The sequence below is a fragment of the Tiliqua scincoides genome, chromosome 4 (assembly GCF_035046505.1).
Source record: "Tiliqua scincoides isolate rTilSci1 chromosome 4, rTilSci1.hap2, whole genome shotgun sequence".
Taxonomy (NCBI): Eukaryota; Metazoa; Chordata; class Lepidosauria; order Squamata; family Scincidae; genus Tiliqua; species Tiliqua scincoides.
Window position 1 is genome coordinate 141,544,680 of NC_089824.1, and position 21,015 is coordinate 141,565,694.

Sequence of the window (21,015 nt, forward strand, 5' to 3'; positions counted from 1 at the left end):
CTAAAAGTTTAACTGTGCATTTTCATTCCATGTTTCTTTAGATGTGTATTTTCAGCATAATAATCATGGATGTTTACTTAGAAGTAAGTCATAACAAGTTCAACAGAATTTTTGCCCAGCTCCATGCGTACAGATTTCAGCCTCAGTTATTTAAACATTTCTAGCCCACCTCTTCGACAGCTGAAAGCACCTTACACATTTCTGTACGAGTTACAATGCCTACACGGCACTATTGTAGTCAATACCTATAGTAAAATTCCATGCAGAAGAACGGATTCCAGTGTCACCAATGAAGTATATGTTTCTAACTTAGGTTTGGTGTATACAAGATTGTTAGCTAATGATTTGAAGGAATCATTTTCATAGGATGTGGGAGACATTAGAACAAAAAGCTTTTAAAGATCCTCTGTTCGATAAACCTGAGCTCTAATACGATGCTATACTAAAATAGATCCAACATTTTTATGTCAGCTCTTACTATGCCATTTGGCACAACTCTACTATGTGTCAATATCCTAAATCTCAAATAGGCTTTCTGATCTATTTTTAAAATACACATGTGGTCAAGAGTCCAGTCAACACATCATGACCTAAATTGATAATTTTTTTCCTTAGACTTTCCATCCCAAGTACGATTAATACTCTATATCAGGGGTGCTCAAACTCTGGCCCAGGCGCCATTTGCAGCCCTCAAGGATCCCCAATCTGTCCCGCAGGGAAGCCCCAGTCTCCAATGAGCCTCTGGCCCTCCAGAGACTTGTCGGAGCCTTAGCTGGCCCAACGTGACTATTCTCAGTGTGACAGCGACTGTTCGACCCTTGCAAGAGCTGCGGATGAGGGCTCCCTCCACTGCTTGCTGTTTCACATCTGTAAAGCAGCAGCAGTAGTGAAGGAAAGACCAGCCTTGCTTCGTGCAAGACCTTTTATAGGCCTTGAGCTATTGCGAGACCTTCATTCATTAATATAAGTTCCATCTCTAAGGCCCAAATCCTAACCCACTTTCTGGCACTGGCATAGCGGTGCTAATGGGACAGGTGCTGTATCCTACAGTTGGGTGACACTCATGGACGCCTCCTCAAAGTAAGGGAATGTTTGTTCCTGACCTCAGAGCTGCGTCGCCCTTATGTCGGAGCTGGAAAGTGGGTTAAGATCATGCCCTAATATAGTCGTTTATGTTAATTTATTCAAATTTTAAATGCAAATTAGTTCTCTTTTTCACGGCCCCTCTTTTTCAACATAGTGTCAGAGAGAAGATGTGGCCTGGCTGCCAAAACCCCTGCTCTACATATTTATTCAAAGTTTACAGCTAACATGCCAACAGCCAACAGCATATCACAATGACCTCAAGAGTATACAATAAAGGGACTAACCTGAGCAAAGTTAAATTCTAAATGTTACTTTTTAAGTTTTCCTATTATTTCTTACTAACTAAACACAACAAATAAATGGTCAGGTCTGCGGATGAAAATCAGGCCCATGACTAAAACACTTCTGTTGCATCCCTAACTCTTAAAACCAAGTCGCTATAAACACTGATAAGTTGCATATGCTCTAGGTAGAGTCAGTTCTCATTATCCATTAGGGTTCCGTTCCTGGAAACTCTTGTGGATAGCGAATTTGCAGATAACAAACCATCAATCCTATGGGATCCTATGGAATCAATGGGGTTAGGTACAAGGAGTACCTGGGGGAGGGAAAAGGTACCTTCAGAAGAATTCAGCAGATACCCTCAAGAAGCCAGGAAAGTGTAGCAGGAAGAGCCAAAATATCTCTGAATGCTGCAGAGACCTTCCAGAGGCGGCAGGGACCTTCAGGGATCTGCAACCAGCACAGACCCCTTTAAAATCAGCTGAAACTTCCATCAGCCATTTTAAAGGGATCTGCACTGGTCGCAGGTGCTGCTCTGAAGATCCAAGCAGCCTCCAGAAGGTCTCTGTATAGCAGATAACGAGGTGCAAATAACGAAGAAGGTAGCAATTTTGCCCCTTGCAGATAAGCGAATTCGCACCTTGCATTTTCACATATAAAGAGAACTTACTATAACTTATAATAACTTCAAATATTCTGAAAAGTGATAGAAAATAATTTGCAAATGATCTGAGTTTCTTGGCATTTCCAAGTAATATGAGAAGGCCAAACGTTGACATCCCTTCCAGGACAAGATGTGCAGTTTGCAATATGAGAACTCCTCACAACTGACTGTAGAGAGAAAAAGATGCACGAGTTCCTCCTTCACTGAAGCATCACTCACACATCAGCTTTTTGCAGCTTCCCAGGACATTTACTCATTCATTTTGTTTAATTTAAACTCCAATTCTCCACATTGTTTGAGAGGAACCACCATAAAATACATTATAAAGCATCAGCTCTAAAAAGAACAACAGCTTACACACAGTTTCTTCTAACAAACTGTAGTTCCCTGGCAGAGGAAGGGCATTCCAAACATTCTGGGAAGCCCCTTGTGGCAATTAGAGGTAGGGCTGACTGTTAACGGCTCTCCTCCACGCGGGACTGACCGTTTCTTCAGTCTGGTCCTACTACATGAAGGGAAAGGACGTTGGCTGGAAGGGAATGCCACCCACCATTTTCTATGCAAGCACAAAAAAAAAAGTCAAGAATACAGGTTCATTTTTGGAACTCGCTTTTCAAGTTTAAAGCTTAAAACAATGAAGGTGGAATTCCGGCAGAAGGTTGATTGTTGTTTTTTTTTCCAGCTCAGTGACATATCCTAGAGAAATGGACCCTACCTCTAACTGCCATGAGGGGCTTCCCAGAATGTTTGGAATGCCCTCCTTCTACCAGGAACAGGAATTCACCTTGTAAATAAAATTTCCTTTTTTTCCCCATAACAGCATAAAACAGGAGGAAAAAAATATCTACCTCAGCTTCCAAAAGCTTACCTATATAAATAAAGACCAGTTGTATAATGCACAAAGCATAATGGTGAAACTACAAAGAGGATTTCAGTTTCTCTAAGGGGAGAATTTTCCTCCTTCTCAGAGCTTCACAAGCAAATGGGTGAATTCATGAAGATCTTGCATTTATGGATTTCCCTCTTCAACAGGGAAGGCGATTCTAAGCACATACCCCTTTATACGTGAGAATCTATCCTCTCCTATAATAAAAGTGAACTGGAAAAAATAATTGTGAATATTGGAGCCAAAGGGTACCATTCAGACAGGCATGCTTCTATGGATTTAAAGGGACATACATTCAACCTTTTTGTTCTCACAGATGTCTTTCCATAAACAAAAGTCACTTTGACCTTTTAAATTGCAGTTTCTAAAATGTTATACATACAGGCAGCACTAAGCAATCTAATCATGTAGGTGCCAATATTTGTACAGTATCAACTTGATTTTTCACCTTGTTTCAGCTTTGAAATTGTATGCAAGCTAACCTTCCTAGGTACATATATAAATACTTACAGCTAAACTGTTCGTTTTAGCTATGTAAATACACTGGCAATGTTCCATTCAACTGGAAAAAAATTATTTATCTTGTAGAGATCAATAACAATCTTCTCAATGGATTCCCATTCCGTCCAATATCAAATCAGCAAGTATCTAACCAGCTTGATCGGTCAACCAGTAGTGTGCACCGACATCAGCACAGACTCCACTGCATGCTTTGCACCAGCCAGGGACTATGAGGCAATAGAGAGGTAAGTAAAATAATTTTTTACTTGTCATGGTCCCCAATGAGACTACTTGGATCTACGCGGTCACCTGTCATTCACACTGGTGGTCTATGTGTCAGTGGCCTGGGCCTTCTGCAAGTACAAGTTCTGTCAGCAAAAGGCCTGGATAGGATTGAGCCATTAGTCACTTCTGAGCACATAAACCAAAAAATTGCCTAATTCGTTCAAGGATTTTTGCCACATATTTTGAAGTTTAAACTCTACTACATTAGCCACAATTATAAGCATGTTATTTTTTTTTTATCTGCAGTTGGGATGCAGCTAAATCAAATGGGGTTGAACAGATTCTTGTAGGGGAGAAGTAGTAATGTCATCCTTCACTGAAGACCAAAGCACCAATTTGTCAAGTTGACTGGAAAAACACTATTCAATGATTACTTTTTAAGAACATTGGAAAGAAACTAGAAATGTTCCAGAAGAATAAAAATGCGGCAAGGATCTTCTACCAAGTTTAGAAATATGAACCTTTTAAACAAGAAGACTATTATTGTGCCTCCAGGTTCTTGACTAAAAAGTTAAAATTGCAAAGGTTTTTAGTGCAACTTAAAACCAAGTTGATGAGACAAGGAGAACGTCCTTTATCTCAATGTGGATACGCAACCATTTTCTGATTATGTACTGTACACAAAAGAGGTGGTGGATTCTCCCTTACTGGAGTTCTTCCAGCAAAGGCTTGACAGGCATGATGCTGGAGATGCTCTAGGAGAATTTCCTGTTACAGGCAGGGTTCCTGTTGAAACAGATGATTTTGTGGGTCCCTTCCAACTGTTATGATTCTATAACTTCCTTAACAATACTCTCATCTCCTGTGATTAAAGATGCTCCTCTATACTAGCAGTATAGAGGAAAATAACACAGTATACACTACCAATTGGTTTCATTTCTAATGGATAAGTCACTGCTACCATTAACTACCTCAGAATCATGCTCTAAAATCACTCCCATAAAACCAGGACTCAACATGACTGCAGTAATAATAGAACCTGCTTGCTAAGAACCTGCACCACATAAAAGCCACATTTATTTGGGAGTTGGCACCACCAGAATGGACACAAGATCTGAATCAACAGGAAAATAGAGTCAAGCCAAAGTCACACTATAGAAGCTCTAACCAAGTGTAAATCAATGTTGGTGGCAAGTACACCATTTAGGTGAATTAGTCCATATCAGCTCACTGCAAATGAGTTCACAAATAGCGTATCTACTGCCAATGATAATCTGATTGTTGGGTAAGACTACTTAATTTACGTTACAATATAACCAAGGGCAAAAATAAATTGATATTCTCTTACGCTTAAGCAATATTTGAGCATATTGGATACAAGCACTTAACAGTCCAATTCTAACCAATGTTCCAGCACTGGTGCAGCAGCAATGCAGTCCCAAGGTAAGACAATTAACATTCCCTTACATTGAAGAGGATTCCATGACTCTTCCCCCCATTGCAGAATGCAGCACACACCCGATTTGCCCAGTTGCATTGGTGCTGGAAAGTTGGTTAGGATTGGGTTAAAGTAAGAGGGTTTGCACAACAGTGTGCAAACAAGCAGTAGCAGCTTGGTGTCTAAACAAATCCCAAGAAGTTGTTCTTTTCTCAACTGCCTTTCCTGCAGATGGCACACTGCAGATGGCACACATCCTGCAGATGGCACACTGCAGATGGCACACTGCAGATGGCACACTTTGACCCCCCATTGCAGAATGCAGCACACACCCGATTTGCCCAGTTGCATTGGTGCTGGAAAGTTGGTTAGGATTGGGTTAAAGTAAGAGGGTTTGCACAACAGTGTGCAAACAAGCAGTAGCAGCTTGGTGTCTAAACAAATCCCAAGAAGTTGTTCTTTTCTCAACTGCCTTTCCTGCAGATGGCACACTGACTAGGACTGAATCATACAATGATAAACCTTCACTTTTGAGAGGTCTATGTACCAAATCTCTTTCAGAGCCATAAGTGAGATATGCACACAAGACTATTCTCATCCAACACTGACCAAGACAAAGATACTACATTTAATATGAAAGAAACACAGGGATAATGTTGTATCATCTTCCTTCAATAAGTTTGGCAATGTAGTTACACTACTACAGTTTTAGAGTTTTTAATTTCAGGATCTTTTTCTGAATGAAAACAACTGGTAAAAATATATAAAATTATTTTGGGAAGTAGTTATAGTCCTGTGGAAACATTACCAGTGCTGTTAATTCTTACTGAAGAATACTCACATAACTAACAACAAACAGTTATTAGTAATGGGACCGTGACAATCATTAAAAAAAATAGGACAGCATTCATAATATGAAAATCTCTCACATATCATGGGCAGCATAGAACAGGGCTTTGCAAAGAATACCTCTTCAACAAATGCTGGGAATGCCAGTAGTGTTGTTCCAGCTGGAGTATTAATTCCTGGAACCACAGAGTAGTTGCTGCCAACTTTGAAAGCAGAAACCATCTGAACCAAAGAATCATTTCAAGTGCACAGAAATATGTTGAGTACATCACAGTGCACACTGGAATGGGATGGGTTATCCTCACCTGATTATTTTTTTTAATTAGATCCACGTGCAATAAAAGTTTATACAACCAGAAAGAAATTTTTAAAATAAAAAACTACTAGTGGTTTTTTATCACCCATTATCACCCATCTCTCCTGTTTGAATATTTGGGTGGGATTTTAGTGGATGAGTATGTGTGGAATGGGGGAGGCTAACCCAATCATAAAAGAAGTGCAAAAGAATGAAGCTAACTCAAAAGTGAAAATACACAACGGAGTTGTAGCCGAAAAAAAGTCAGAAGTCCTACGGTAATTAATTGGATTTAAATTAAGTCACAACCAACTTGTCTCCTTGATTTCAGTGATACTTAGCCATGATTAACTTTCTTAGGCTACAACCCACATCGTATATTCAGTACGTCAAGTATATTCAATTGAAAGCACCACATGAAGTAGTTGGCCTGGTAATAAATGATAATTCACTCACAACTTGAATATTTCTTATAGTAACTACGAATATATTTGCTTGATCTTCACTTCATGAAGATTTGCTTCAATGCAGTACAAAGAGCTATTTTAGTGTGCTTAATGTGCACTGGAGTTGGATAAGCCCAGGTGATTTTGGATCTTTAGTCTTTAAATAGATAATGTTTGAAAGTTCCTTTACTTTCTAATCATTTCCCTTTGTAAACTAATTCAAGCCCAGAGCAACCCATGGTCCAAAACTAGTTAGCTAATGCTTTGGCTCTCAGCCATTGCTATAACTACATTAACTAAGTACAGCGAATACTCAATGAAACAGGGTGAAGGAAGTCATATACTAGGTATGTTGTTTAAAAAATTGTGTACCTTCATAATTTTGTTTCCTCATTAAATAAGATTCTTATGTCATTCTGAAGTTTTCATCTCTGTTTTGGGTATGCCACTGGGATTCCAAAAATGATCTTCAGCCATAAAGCTATGCATCCTTTCTCACTCAAACCACAAAATGTAAAGCAAATATCAACAAGCCCAGACAGATTTAAAGGGGGAAAGACTAAGAACCACTTGGGGGGGGGGGGTAAGAAAGAAAAAATCATTTGCAATTTGCAATTCATTTTCAAACACTTTTATTACCTTTGGGCAGATTGAATAAACTATGAAGAACTAAAACGTCTTGTTCAACCTGTCTATTCTCTGAAATGTCTTCATTAAAATTGAAATTTTGACTCTTTGACTGTGATTTTTTTTTAAACACCCTTCAACTTCTGGTGTCTTCATCTAGAAGTCACTCTCACAACTCTGTGTTCTCTCAAGTAATCATTTCACTTTCATGAAGTGGCTGTCACAGGCATTAAACTTTTCTAAATGTTGGGCATCATTATTTTTGCATTTCCTTCATTAATAACATTCAAATTATATCACTGTTCTACTGTAAGCACAAAACCACCTGATTTGCTGTGTGCACAGAAGGAGAGATCACAGTTTTCCATACATAGCAAATGGTATTGCATTATAAAAACATAAGTTACACAAATACACAGATGTTTTGCTGCTATGGAAGTGAATATTTATGCGGAAACTCAGAATTAATGTTATTGAGCCTATTACTAAACTGTTTACCTGAGGAAACGGAAATCAATTTTTATTATTTATAAAGAGGGTGGGGGCAGTAAGGCCACTCCTTATATCACTCATTTAATACCGAACTCAAATAACTTTTGAATTTTCATTTTTTAAAAATATTTTTAAGTAAGACAAATACCTACTGGTAATTGTATATAAAAAACCATAAGATCTGAATATGAAACTGCTATAAAAAACCAAATTGGTGTTCACTCATGAACTCTCCAGTCTTTAATACTGTCAAACTAATTGTGAAAACATTGTAAAAATTAATTCATTTCTACTTGAGTTTAATCAGTGCCATACTCAAACCACTTTCCGCTACGTTCAGTACAAAATGGCAATTATTTATGACTTTTAGTCCATTGCTGTGCTGAACTTCCCCCCCCCCCATCATCACTGCACACTGTAAAGCCAGGAAATTTAACTCTGAGAAAGTGGTGATGAACTATTTCAATGTGAAGAAGCGGTATTATTCCGAGCATCATTAGCAGTGCAGAAAACATTACACACATGAGAAATTATGACAAGAATACATAAGCCATAACATTAAGGTATAAAAACATTCATATAAACTGAATGGTATTTTGGAGGAGAGAAATACATCTAATTAGCACACAGCTAATAAGATAAAAGTATAAAATGTTCATAACTCACTAATAAAGCACCGTTATGCCAACCTCACTGCAAGCATCACAATCTTGACAGAGTATGTTAGGGAAAATGTTGTTAACAAAATACCTCGATGTGCAGCAGAGAGATTTGTATTCTGTGCAGCTGACAAGTTAAAATGAAAAATTTCCATCCACAGGTATATTTCAAAGGCTCCACTGCTTTGATGTAGTCTGTGCTGCAGATATTTCATTCCTCAACCAATAGCTCCTGGTCACTTACATTCCATTTGCCAAATAGTAAAAGTTTTTATTAGTCATAACCACAGTCAAGGGTAGAAAAGAAACTCCCAAACACAACCTCCAAAAAGAAATTAAAAAAATCACTTCTCTCTAAACGCTTTCCCACCATGACTCGCTAGTGGGGCATCATCATTTGAAATGAACAGGGCCAGCAAAAAGGCTGCAGCGCAGGCTCGCACACAGACTGCCATCTCCCTTATACACAAACACACACAAATCCAGGTCAGACCATGGCAAGCACACAAGCAACAAAAAGCCTAAAAACTGGAGCTCCTCATCTCAGATAACATAGCTCATTCTCTAAAAGCAGTCCGACAGACACACTTAAGCTTCAACACCATACACACTTTTCAGGGAGTAAGCTCCACTGAACTCAATGAGCAGATATTTATAGGACTGTGTGAACAGACCAATAAAACATGGTTAATGACATGCAAACTCTACAACTGCCATAGATCTTTTTTTTTCTCATATACCAGCATTTCCATTCTAAAAATCATTTACTAGAATGTAAGATTTTGTGGATTTAAAGGATCTAATGCTTTAGATCTCACAAAAAATAAACCCAATAAACTTGTATTTATAAGACAACTATTGATTAAAGTTGTTGCAAAACATCCATCTCTTGTGCCAGGGATCCTCAAACTTTAAGTTACGGTGATCCCCAAAACGTAATATATACATTTACACAACCTTTCTCCCATATTACAACTATTTGCAACCTACACTTTAGAATTCCTGGAGTAAGACAAGTTGTCCAAATAGGCAGTATTGTACTGAGCTACACATCTGGCAGTGCTCCAGGACTTCAGATAGGGGTCTTACCCAGCCTTACTTGCTGACCTTCCAAGCTGCTTATAACCCAGACTTTGAGAGCCTCATGGCTTTTTGGGGGGGAAGGGGGTCTAAAACTATATTTACAAGCAGTTTCTAGGAGCTTGTGAAAGTAATCCATATCTACACATAATGACTTTTAAATTTCTTTATACTTCTTGAGATGTTTGTAATTAGTACTTTGTAAAAGCAGCACAAAGCTTTTTATAATAGCTTTATTTTTGACAAGAGTCAAAAGTGTCAAGTGCAGAGTCTAATCTTGTCTACTCAGAAGTCCGATTATAATCAATGAGGCTTATTCCCAGATAAGTATTGATAGGATGGCAGCCCCAATCCTATGCATACTTCCTGGGAGTAATCTATGGAATAAACTGAGATGTAATTTTGACTAAACATGCACACAGTCTGTTTGCTTGAATTATAGACCATTTGTCCTCTGCATCTCTATGAAAACCTTGTACTTCGGACATATATAAATTACAAGGGAGCTTACAATCCAAATAACATATACTTAGATGGTTTTTTTCTCAAAATATGTTTATGGTTTTCAAGGTAACTCTTACTATAAACAAGAGTTTTGGAAGTCTAAACTGGGTGATGCTCCAATATGGTGGAGATATACTAATTACTGTCTTATAGGAGAAAGTAGCAGTTGATCATTTAAATGTTTTCAAAACAGGATAGACCAGGGGTATCAAAACTCATTTCATACAGAGGGCCTGTTAGCATTCAGGAGGCCTGCTGAGGGCCGGAAGTGATGTAATTAATCAGAAAGTGACATCATTAAGCAGCTCATGGCCAGAAATTAGCACTTTGTTCTCATTAACTGCAAATGACAGAAGAGAAAATACACAAATCTTGATCATATTTCCAGGGAAAAGGGAAAGCCCAATTTTCATGTGGGCTGCTGTTTTTCAGCAGTAACACCTCAGCACTGCTCAGCAGCTGAAAGCCTGAGGGCTGGATAAAAAGCTTCCGGGGGCCTCATCCGGCCCCTGGGCCTTATGTCTGACACCCCTGGGATAGACTTTTACCATTATGAACTTCGAACAGGCATGATTTACTATTGCTAGCAGTCAGTGTGTGACATTCATCAGCAACATTATAAAGCAAGTAGTGTATTTGAAAAGAAAAGAACTTGCCAATACAAGACTGTAACTTGATACAATTTATGAATACTGCCTTTTCTGTTATTCAGCTACACACCTGTCATGGCACAACAGTGTGTCTGCAAACAGAGAACTGGGATGTATTTCCCCAAACTCTGCTGCTGCTGCTATATGCATCCCCAGCCACTGTAATGGAACAGTGCACTGCTCAGGATTCCACCACAAGCAGAGCAAAGAGGCAGGAAGGAATTGTGATTCATGCCCTTTGACAGAACACATCTGCTTCTGTATGTATCACATCTTGCGTATGCACAATCTAGCGCAATAGAAATACTGTGAGAACAGTGATTCTGTTCCCCCATTCTAGTTATCCACACTGAATCACAGATAAAGACATTCGGGTACATCTGACTACTTCTGCTAGAGATTTTTCATTCTGCATGAGGAACACTTTGGATGCAGCATATTTTTGCAAAAATGATTTCTGAACCTGGGCCATCGAATTTGTACTCTAGCTGTCTTATTTAGCTATTGCATGCCACCTAATATTTATTAATCAGACTTACTTCTAGCACTGGAGATTTTCAATTATTAACAATTACTTAAATTTACTCCATCCAAAGCTCTAGAGCAGGAAATCATACTTTTAAAAAACAAAACACTGTTCCCAAACCAAAGGAATACAATGAATAATAACAAAACAAAACAAAATAGATTATAGGTACTACTACCAAAAAATTAGGACTACTTAACCCTAGCAGTTAAAAGCTAGTATGAACATGGAAGTTCTGGAAAACGCTCAGATTTTGGAAAGGGGACATCCCACAATCATAAGAAAACTACTAAGAACATCCTTCCTCATGGCCTAGTATTTGTATGCAGAGGGTATAGACAAGAGCACACTCTTAGACAATCTTAAAGGACTGACAGCCCAATCCTATCCACACTTTCCTGGAGTAAGCCCCATTGACTCTAATGGGATTTATTTCTGAGTAGACATGCACAGGATTGGGCTCTGAGACTATATATACCAGACAAGGAAGTCTCCAAGGTATGCAGGTATTTACAGTGGACAATTGGCTCAACAAAGGGATACATCCAATAACACAAGGTCTTGCTTTAATATAAAAATGAAAAAAATGTATATTTCAGAGAACACAGATCTTACATGCAGCTTTCATGGTTTATAAAGTAGTTTTATGTAGGAAATGCACTTATAAGATTAAGAAATGACTACGGCTGCAATCCTATATACACTTTCCTGGAAGTGTACCACTAAATTCAGAGAGATTTACTTCTGAACAGAAGTGCCTAGGATTGTGCTGTAAAAGATTATATAGACAGATATAAAACATCAAAGCAAAGAGATAATGGATAAAATAACCACTTAATTTGTCCTACCAAACATAACAGCAACATGACACTGGTCTGAATTGAACAGCATTCAGACTGCACTTGCACTTGCTCCCAGTGTGGAAGGGATTGTCACTCCCGAATCGGCCTTTTCAGCCACACTAGACGCTGTTCCAGAACCACCATTCAGAGCGCGATACCACAGTCTTTCGAGACTGAAGGTTGCCAACTAGCCTAGCACCAGTGGAAATAATCTTCCCTTAGCCAAAAGGGGCCCCAATTTCCACTGACCTCCCCCCTCAAACCACAACCTTCTCCTTGCCACGTAACACCACACCATTCTGGAAGGTCCTCCAAACATTAGGAAGTTTCATAGGACATAGGGATTTGGGGAGAGTGGAATTGGGACATCATTTCACCAACTGAGTTCTGCATATGGCAGTTAGGATCCAAGCCATGAACTTTTTGACAAATCTACAATATTTGAAAAATGTTGTTGCTTTCCATTCAAAACAGAAAGTTGCAAAACTAAACCTTACTCTTCCTATTATAAACACTCATGAGCCAAAACTATTAATATTGACATTCTTGTATCTAATTTGTTCAGGAAACACTTTCCCATGTTGAGCAGGGCTCTCAGAAATCGCCTTCTAAAACAGGCTGAACTACAAGTGGGTTGTGGTTGTTTCTCATACATGCAAGGGTGGGATGGAAGATGCAGTAGTATTCTTCATGAGACAGATTTTGCCACAAACCCCAAAGGATGAGTTCTGTAAAACATGTATTACGTTCACTAATTCACATTGGTTTTAAAAAAGGGGGGGGAGTTCGCATCCTAACCACTTGGTAGAACATTTATCTGGAACTAACAGTTCCCTATATTCAACTGCAAGAGAAGAAAGTTTCATGCAAAAGGTTTATTCCATGATAACCTTTAATAATATTTATTATTAAATAAGGAACATCTATCCACCTGTCCATCAGAGAAAAAATCACCCCTGCAGCTCAATCAAAGTCTGTACAGAAGAATTTCTATATTTCCAATAAGACTTACTGCCTTAATCCTATTGGAGTGTAATTGCTGTGGTTAATATTCTTACCCTGTGACAAAAATTCTCCACGTCAATGTGGTACCAAGTTGCACGATAACATATGAACATGCTGTGAAAGGGTAAGTCCTGTACAATACCTCTTGCCAATACCATAAATCTCTTTATTAGACAACAACCTATTACAGGAGATCTACTTAACTGTTTCCCTACTTAAAGGGCCATTTGGTGTTACAATAACAAGCTGATTTTTCACATTAGCAAGGATTAGTCAATATAAATAATGAATCGGCACCAAGACGATGTACTTTTGCAGCACCGGTAAACCTTTCTTGGGTATTTGAAATGATAATCCAAAATACAGTAAGATTGCATTTCTCCAGCATATGGACACATTTTTTTAAGTTTTCAGCACTGTGATAAACAGATAGAAAAATCAGCTTTCAAATCAATTTTCTAGGATAATTTATTGCAAGTGAACATCTTGCTAAGTGCTGTTTCTGTTTTATGGAAGGTGCAACTATGCATCATGCCTTATATTAGCATCATAGCAAATGACAAGCAAACTTCCTGAACTCCCAAAAATGAAAAGAGCATCACTGTTTTCCAGTGTTAAACAGCATTTATTACAATACCATCTCCATTATCTGCCTTACTCAGCAAGCAAGACAGTAGGTCACATTTAATTTTTTGTACTGATATCTCTTCTGTCTTGTGAAAGATCATATGGCTTCAACATCGGGAAATGCATAATTTAAATTCTAAAATATGACAGAAAACAATAAAAAAACTTTTTCATTCTTATCATGAAAAGCTACATTGTACCTTGGAATAGCTACATGACCAAATGCAAGTAAATTAGAAGTATTGGGAGGCTGTATTGGTTTATTTATAAACTCATAATCTAATATTACTATTTCTGCCATAGTCTTAGACAGTCAACCCTTTTTTTCTGTCTAACAGGTTAAATTCTAGGCTCTAAAGGTTTATCTGCGGATGTCCTGTTTAAGTACCTTTATACTAACTTGTCAGTTATAGTGTTGGTGATTTTTAATTATGAAAGTATAGAAATTAAAGCGTTAACTTTGTATCTGTACTGTAACCAACCTAACTAAAAAGACCTAGCAAAAAAGAAAAGAAAAAGAACATCCATTTATTGTTTTCCACTAAACAGACCACTAACTTACAGATGAATAAAAGTCTGAACTTTTTTTTTTTAATTTGTTTTTCTTAAGTCAAGGAACAAATTTATGCAGTTAATAATTTTCTTATGTTCCGATTCCCAAAGACAACTTACAGTTTTTCTAATACTTCTGTACAGACGTTACCAGTACTGAAAATAAAATTACCCTGTTTCAAAAGCAGAACATGAAAAGTGGAAGAATCAGCATTACATCTGAAGTAGAGGTAATGCCATTTTAACATCCAATTACCTTTTTTGCCTATTAAATTTGCAAGTGTTTACCAACTACTATCAGCGATGTAAGTCTTGCTCAAAGTACACTTTAAATGCAAAAGCATTTTTACTCTGGGCAAGTGTGACAGGGACTACTGCAATAAACTGAAATTGTATTTATACAGAAAACCAATTTCAGTCCTTAAATGCCACGATTATTCTGATTATCTCATATACAAGCTCCCTCTGCAGGTAATAAGAAGGGTTGGCAAAAGTATGAGGAAAATGAAAAATTCAGCACAAGAAACCAAACAAATGGTCACCATTCAAAAGAAATTCCAAAAATAGCTTCCCTCCCTCCCCCCCCAAAAAGTAACCTGTGTGGATACTGGGTAAGGTAGTCTAAATTTTTCTGTTGGCTCTACTGAGCTATCTTTGTCCTTCAAAACTGTTAAGCAAGCAGCTTCAGTTTTCAGCATACCAAGATGCAAAAGCTTTTCTTTTTCCAAAGTTGCATGAAGGATCTTACACTGAAAGGAAAACCAACACCAAACCATCCTCAAATGGATGGACCACCCAAAACAAGTCATCACTTCCAGCCTAAATCATCTCCTTATCCAAAATAAACAAACACAGCACTATGGCTCTGTTTTATGTCCCTTTGCCACCTAAACCAAAACCAATTCCGTTTGGGATTAACTCTCTACCTCAACATTTAGTATCAATTACACTGAACACAAATGTGAGTATTTTAAGAAAAACAAATACATAACGTGAATGATATCTTAGAAAAAAAAATCCCAGTAGTTTAATATCCATTTTTCTTTTTGATTCTAAGAAAATAGTATCTAAGAAACTAACAACTAACATTGATTTTGATTCTAAGAAAATAGTTTCACTGCTGCAGACACAAAACACTTTCATCTTGAGATTTTCTTTTTAATGTGTATTTTGTAATTAATGTCTCCAGAAAAAAGATGAACCTACACTGAATAAAGATTCAGATGAACCGCACCAAAAGTACAAGCTGAGTACAAGTAATATGGGCTGAGTGGACTAACTAAATCAAACTGACTGTTCGAGTCTTAGAAAGTTGGAATGGCATTTTTACTTTTGTGGAAGTAAACAGCTATGGTTACCATTCTATAAGAGTCAACTCTCTTGCTTAAGAGACTCTTGCTGTATATTTTACTTTGCAAGAATAATACAATGCAACAGGTAAACATACTTCAGCAATGTGTGTTGCAAGTCGCTTTGATGTTTAATTTGAAACTGGGTTATAAAATAAATCAATAAATATACACATACATTGTCCTTAATGATTTGATGACCATGAATAGGATGCATGGTCTAATACACTGTGAATTCAAGTTTGATCTGATACATCCAAGTTTAATTACCCCCCCCCTTGTTATAAATTCCTTCTATAAGCTGGGCAAGCCACTTTCTGTCTCTCTCTAAAGTTCACTTCCGAACCTATAAAACCTGAATATTTCACCCTTAGGGGCTTTAGTAAACTCGTAAATTACAAAGATAGGACCAAAATTCAACACAGATGGCAATGTAATACACTACATACATGCTATAGTGACTGTACTATGTGGGGTGAAACAATGCAATTTACCTTTAAAAATAAGAGATAACTTTAAAAGATATTTAAAGATCAAATGGCTGAAGTATATTAGAAAAGGACCCTTTGTTAACAAAACAGTCACAATGTTTTTACATAATGAGCATCTCACGCGCGTGAGCGCACACACAAAACATTTAAGCTTTTTTCTGCTACAGGAAAGCCTCTAGTGGTCAAATCTACAATCTGTCATTAGCAGGTTTTGTTCAATAATCAAATAACATCATACTGAAGACCTAGGTAATAATGATGGGAGGGGACCAAAAGCATTCGCAGTTCATAAACTGAACATCCTGAATAGGAAAATTTTGAAAGGCTTTATTCGTTGGGGACAAAAACTGGACAATTTCATTTTCTCTTGCAAAATCAGACAAAACAGAAATGAACCAATTTCTCGGTAGGAACTCGAGTTATTTCCTTTCCATTGCATGTTGTCAATCTACAACAGTTTATTTTCAACCTCTTATTTCTGCAACTGAGGAAGATTAACTTTAATACACCAGACAAACTAGAACTGCATTACTCCTTCCACATACATTGTAGCTGCACTGATTTCAAAAGACATCAATCTAGTCCAGATACGCACCTGCACCCAGCACAAAGAAAAATTAGACCTTGTCAGTCAATAAGAAATATTTCATCAGCATTAAAATGAAGGCACAACTATAACTGAGCCCTCTGTACTACAGAAAGTGATCCACAGTGTAACAATGTTTGTTACTCAGGTGTAACTAGGGAGAGGGGAATGATGGTGGAGCCATTTTATTTATCTATATATCAAGAGACTCTGTATCATTACTTGTTTTCTGAATCAAAATCCTCCAATTCAACCCAGGCAACAATACAGGATGTTTGCATCAAGCTATGACAAGGTGGCTGAGACAAAGGCTGAGTCAGATCAACAGTCATGTTCCATCATGAAACCTGAGTCATGAGCAGGCCATTAAAAAAAAAAAAAAGATGCCACCCAACATGCAAAAGCAGTACCTGAACTCGCTTGGCAGAATCAACTTCATGTTTAATTCCTTAAAACCCACACCACTCTCACTCTTATGGAATTCACTGCGAATGAGTGGAAGTATGCAACAGAAATTCTTGAACTACGAGGAAAAGTGCTACCTTGTGTTTGTTTCTTCTTGCATACTTTACATCTGGTTTTTAATATTTTACAAAGGGTGTGCAGGAGCCCAACCCTGGCCAAAAGTTACCCTATACCAGGTAACCTATGGCTAACAGGGGGCAACTATGATTAGTAAGAAACCTAATGGACTCTGTGCACCTGCTCAAAGGCAATATTATGGCTTTATGTGTTCTAAGGCTAGGCCCTAGAATTACTTCTTTCCAGACTTAGCCCATAGGGAAGCCCTGTTTCAAATTAAGTTGCCCCCCTCAGTCCAAATTCCATTCCAATCCAAGCATCAATTTTAAAACTCCATATATTCAATCAGCAACAAAGGAGGAAAAAAATCTCAGAATCTAAAATAAGATCACACCACCTTCTTAGCAGCAAATAACAATTTTGGCAGTAATGGAAGGTAAAAAATTATCCTATCTTGATGCAGAGTAATAATCATTCCAAGGTGTTGATTGATTTGAAATAACTACAGCGGACACAAAAACAGTTCAAAGAAAGTATAAAATTCATATAAATATATGGCTCAGTTTTGCATCAGAGAAACAAATCCACTGGTAAAAGATCTCCAAACATAGTAGATGGCAAGTTATGGAAAAATAGTATTATGCATTGCCGAATTAAACACATACAGCTAAAATTTGTTTGTTCAAAATTAACTTTACAGCTCAGGAATGATACAGACGGTGATAATTACTTTATCCTATTGTGTTCATTTGAAAAAAACAAAAATAAAAAGGGTAGAAATCCAATATCAAAACACTAGGATATAAGTCTCCTTTGTGCAGAATGATTAATTTCACACTCGAAATACAAAGCATTAATTCGCGGAACAGGACCAAAAATATTAAAAGCGCTAGAGAGTTTGTAGACCAATATTTCTAGTAAATCACTGTGTTACTAGGCCTCAAACCTCACATTTTTGTGAACACCAGCAACTTCATGGAAAGAAAAAGCAAAAGGCAATCTGTAACAGTCATTCTACACAAAATTAAGTGAGAGGTAGCAAGTATCAAGAGATGGATGTATGACAGCTTGCACTGTTTAGGCAGTGCAAACTCACCATCAAGTTCCAATTGTTAATGGACAAAAAAAGAGAGAAATATTACTGATTAATATATAGAAAGCAATATACAGTATACAATTAGACAGAAAAGTGTCCTTTTACCACAAATGCCAGTTAGTTATAATGATAATATAGATGCTATACATTAATTAGAACTTTAAAAGATTGTGGTTTGTTTTCAAAGAGATTTTTGTGGAGACTCAATATTTACCCACAGGCTTTACCAGTCTTGGTATGAAAAATTGTGAGGCAGTGTCATCTAGTGAATTGACAACCGGATTTGCATTCCACCCTTGGTGTCTTGCACAAGCCATTCTCCATCATTCTCTGGAGAAAATAAACAGCAATGTTAAGCATCCTGTTTGTTAAAAGTACTAGCTTTAACAAAACGTTTGAAGACACAAAGGCCATATTTAGTGCCACTGATGTTTTTAAAATGTAGCACGTAACAGATATCTGAAAAGAGTTGTCTGGCAGCCATTTCTTACAAAGGGATTTGCAGTTGGCTACCTGAATAAAACACAGGTGTATCTCTTCACTTAAGAAGTGTGTGTGAATGTATAATACATGGCTTGTCCCTTCAAAATCCTCACAAGCAGAGGCCTGATCCTTTCCTCATCACCCCTTTCAAGTCTCCTGAAGGAAAGTGCTGCATGTCATCCATAAAGGCAGGCATCCAATATAATTAATAGAATAGGTGCATGATGTTCTGTCCTTCTGTATCTGTACCCAAACAAGAAACATACCGCAAGAAGCAGCCCTAAGTGCATTACAGCACCAACATGCAATGATTTAAATACCTGAGTGTATTTTAATGTTGATAATGTCCCCCTTCTAGGCTGTCAGCCAACAAGAGGTCCCTTTTCTCCCCTCAGCGCACGTTCTGTTGTCAAGCCATGATTAATTCTGTGCTCTGTAGAGGGAGACATTACATCCGGGCTAAAACAGACCTAAATTTTACCCTGAGGCAGAGGTCTGGTTTAAACATCTCCATTCAAAGTGGCATTTGTCTTCTCTTTTCAGCCACTTTATTCAGAAATTCTAGTGTGATGACTTTGTGACCTACAAATGGCCCACAGGATTTAAATTGTTATGTTGCTTGCCTCTTGTAGCCAAGACAGTTTTAGAGATGATTTTACGTGCCTCAGGAAACTGCCCAAAAGCAGGTGTTCGGTAGAAACATAAAAAATCTTGTTTCCTATACTGGACGCATAGGTAGTATTTTCAGGCTATACTACTACAGACATAGAGCCTACAAACGTATTTCAAAAACACCAGAAAAAGATCTCTTCTGCCATTCTTTCAATCATATATACATATATTTCTTTCATTTAAAAGCGGTAGTAGGCTGTTAAGTGATGAGTTCAGGTTTTCTACAGTACAGACGTGAACATATTAGAGCCACTCTGAAAAGTAAGTTACTTTTTATCTTTTGCCTAAAATACCTGAACATTTTATCCATTACAAAAACATGCCAGATATATAGATACACAAAGATGGTTGAAGACACCACATCCCGCAAATAAATGCTTACAGTACAGTCTTTGGCATGACTACTCAGCTCCACTGAATTCAACCAGACTAATAGCCCAATCTATCCACTTTCTGAGAGTAAGCCCCAATGACTCTAATGGGACTTACTTCTGAGTAAACATGCATAGGATTGGGCTGTTACTACCAGGTAAGTATGTATAGTACTACAGCCAGAATGTAGCTTTCCATTTGCTTCAAAAAGTTCATGCAGTATTGGGTTACTTATCTACTAGTTCTTCTGCATGGTGAAAAAGGAAGGCTGCTACAGCAGAGAGATGGAAGTAAAGTTACATACTATACTTGGATGGGGGGCACTAGTTCATAGTGCACTAAACATGACAACTTTTGATAATGCTCGACAATTCAGACACTGTAGCAAGTTGCTGCTTAACAAGTTAATCTCATTTCTGTGGTTTTCAGTGCAAATTGATTTTTCCCTCTTAGCTGCTCTGATAATTGAACAAAATTATACAACCGTGATGGGATTTTACTTACCAGCACACAACACATAAAATCTTCTACAAAGATGAAGAACATTACTTCATAACACTTCATTTTTGTTGTAATTAAACAAATTGTATTTAAGCTTGCTTTGTGCCACTACAGCAATCAATAGCTTTTTTGCTTCTTTTTTTTTGCTAGAGGCTGTACTTTACCTGCAGGTGTTGGGCTCTGTATTTACTTCAGTCAGACTGCAATGTTCTTGGTTATTATGCTTTTCTAAATAAAATTTTGGGGAGGAAAATAACAGGCTTCTCTACAGTTGAAGCATTAACGCCTGACAAATACCACAAGGGAGGAAAAATAATGGCACATGCAAATTATATACTGCTTCTTAGGCCCATAAAATGCTCCGTTTAAGATAATGAGCCACAACCTTGCCTGCGCTGTAATTCAAAAATCTGATCAAGAACATTTTTCCTTAAGAGACCCAACTGATGCTTTTAAATTTATCAAGTTGTGGCTCATGTTTAGTACCCATTAAGGAACTGCACTTTTTTTTTAATAACTGCACCAGACACTAGTAATAAACAACATGCTGCAGGAAGTGATGAAGCCCATGCATCTAAACTAATGTATTACAAGCTTCAACAGAAGATGCTTATTTAGTACTTTTCATAAAGACAAAGTTGAAGTGATCTTAACTACTAAAGACAAAGATCTGAAAGAACTGGGCTTTTCCGTTTGAATCCGCAAAT

General features: G+C 37.5%; 1 protein-coding gene across 7 annotated transcripts in view; it reads right to left on the bottom strand.

Moving 5' to 3' along the window:
• Positions 1-21,015, bottom strand: part of ADGRL2 (adhesion G protein-coupled receptor L2) — a 660,835-nt gene that overhangs the window by 212,963 nt on the left and 426,857 nt on the right. For 2 of the 7 annotated variants that reach the window (XM_066626597.1, XM_066626601.1), the window contains one exon: positions 18,495-18,610. The exons of the other annotated variants lie outside the window; for them this stretch is intronic. The gene's annotated coding sequence lies outside the window, so the exon portion shown is untranslated. The remainder of the gene's footprint in view (positions 1-18,494; positions 18,611-21,015) is intronic. 7 annotated transcript variants of the gene reach the window in all.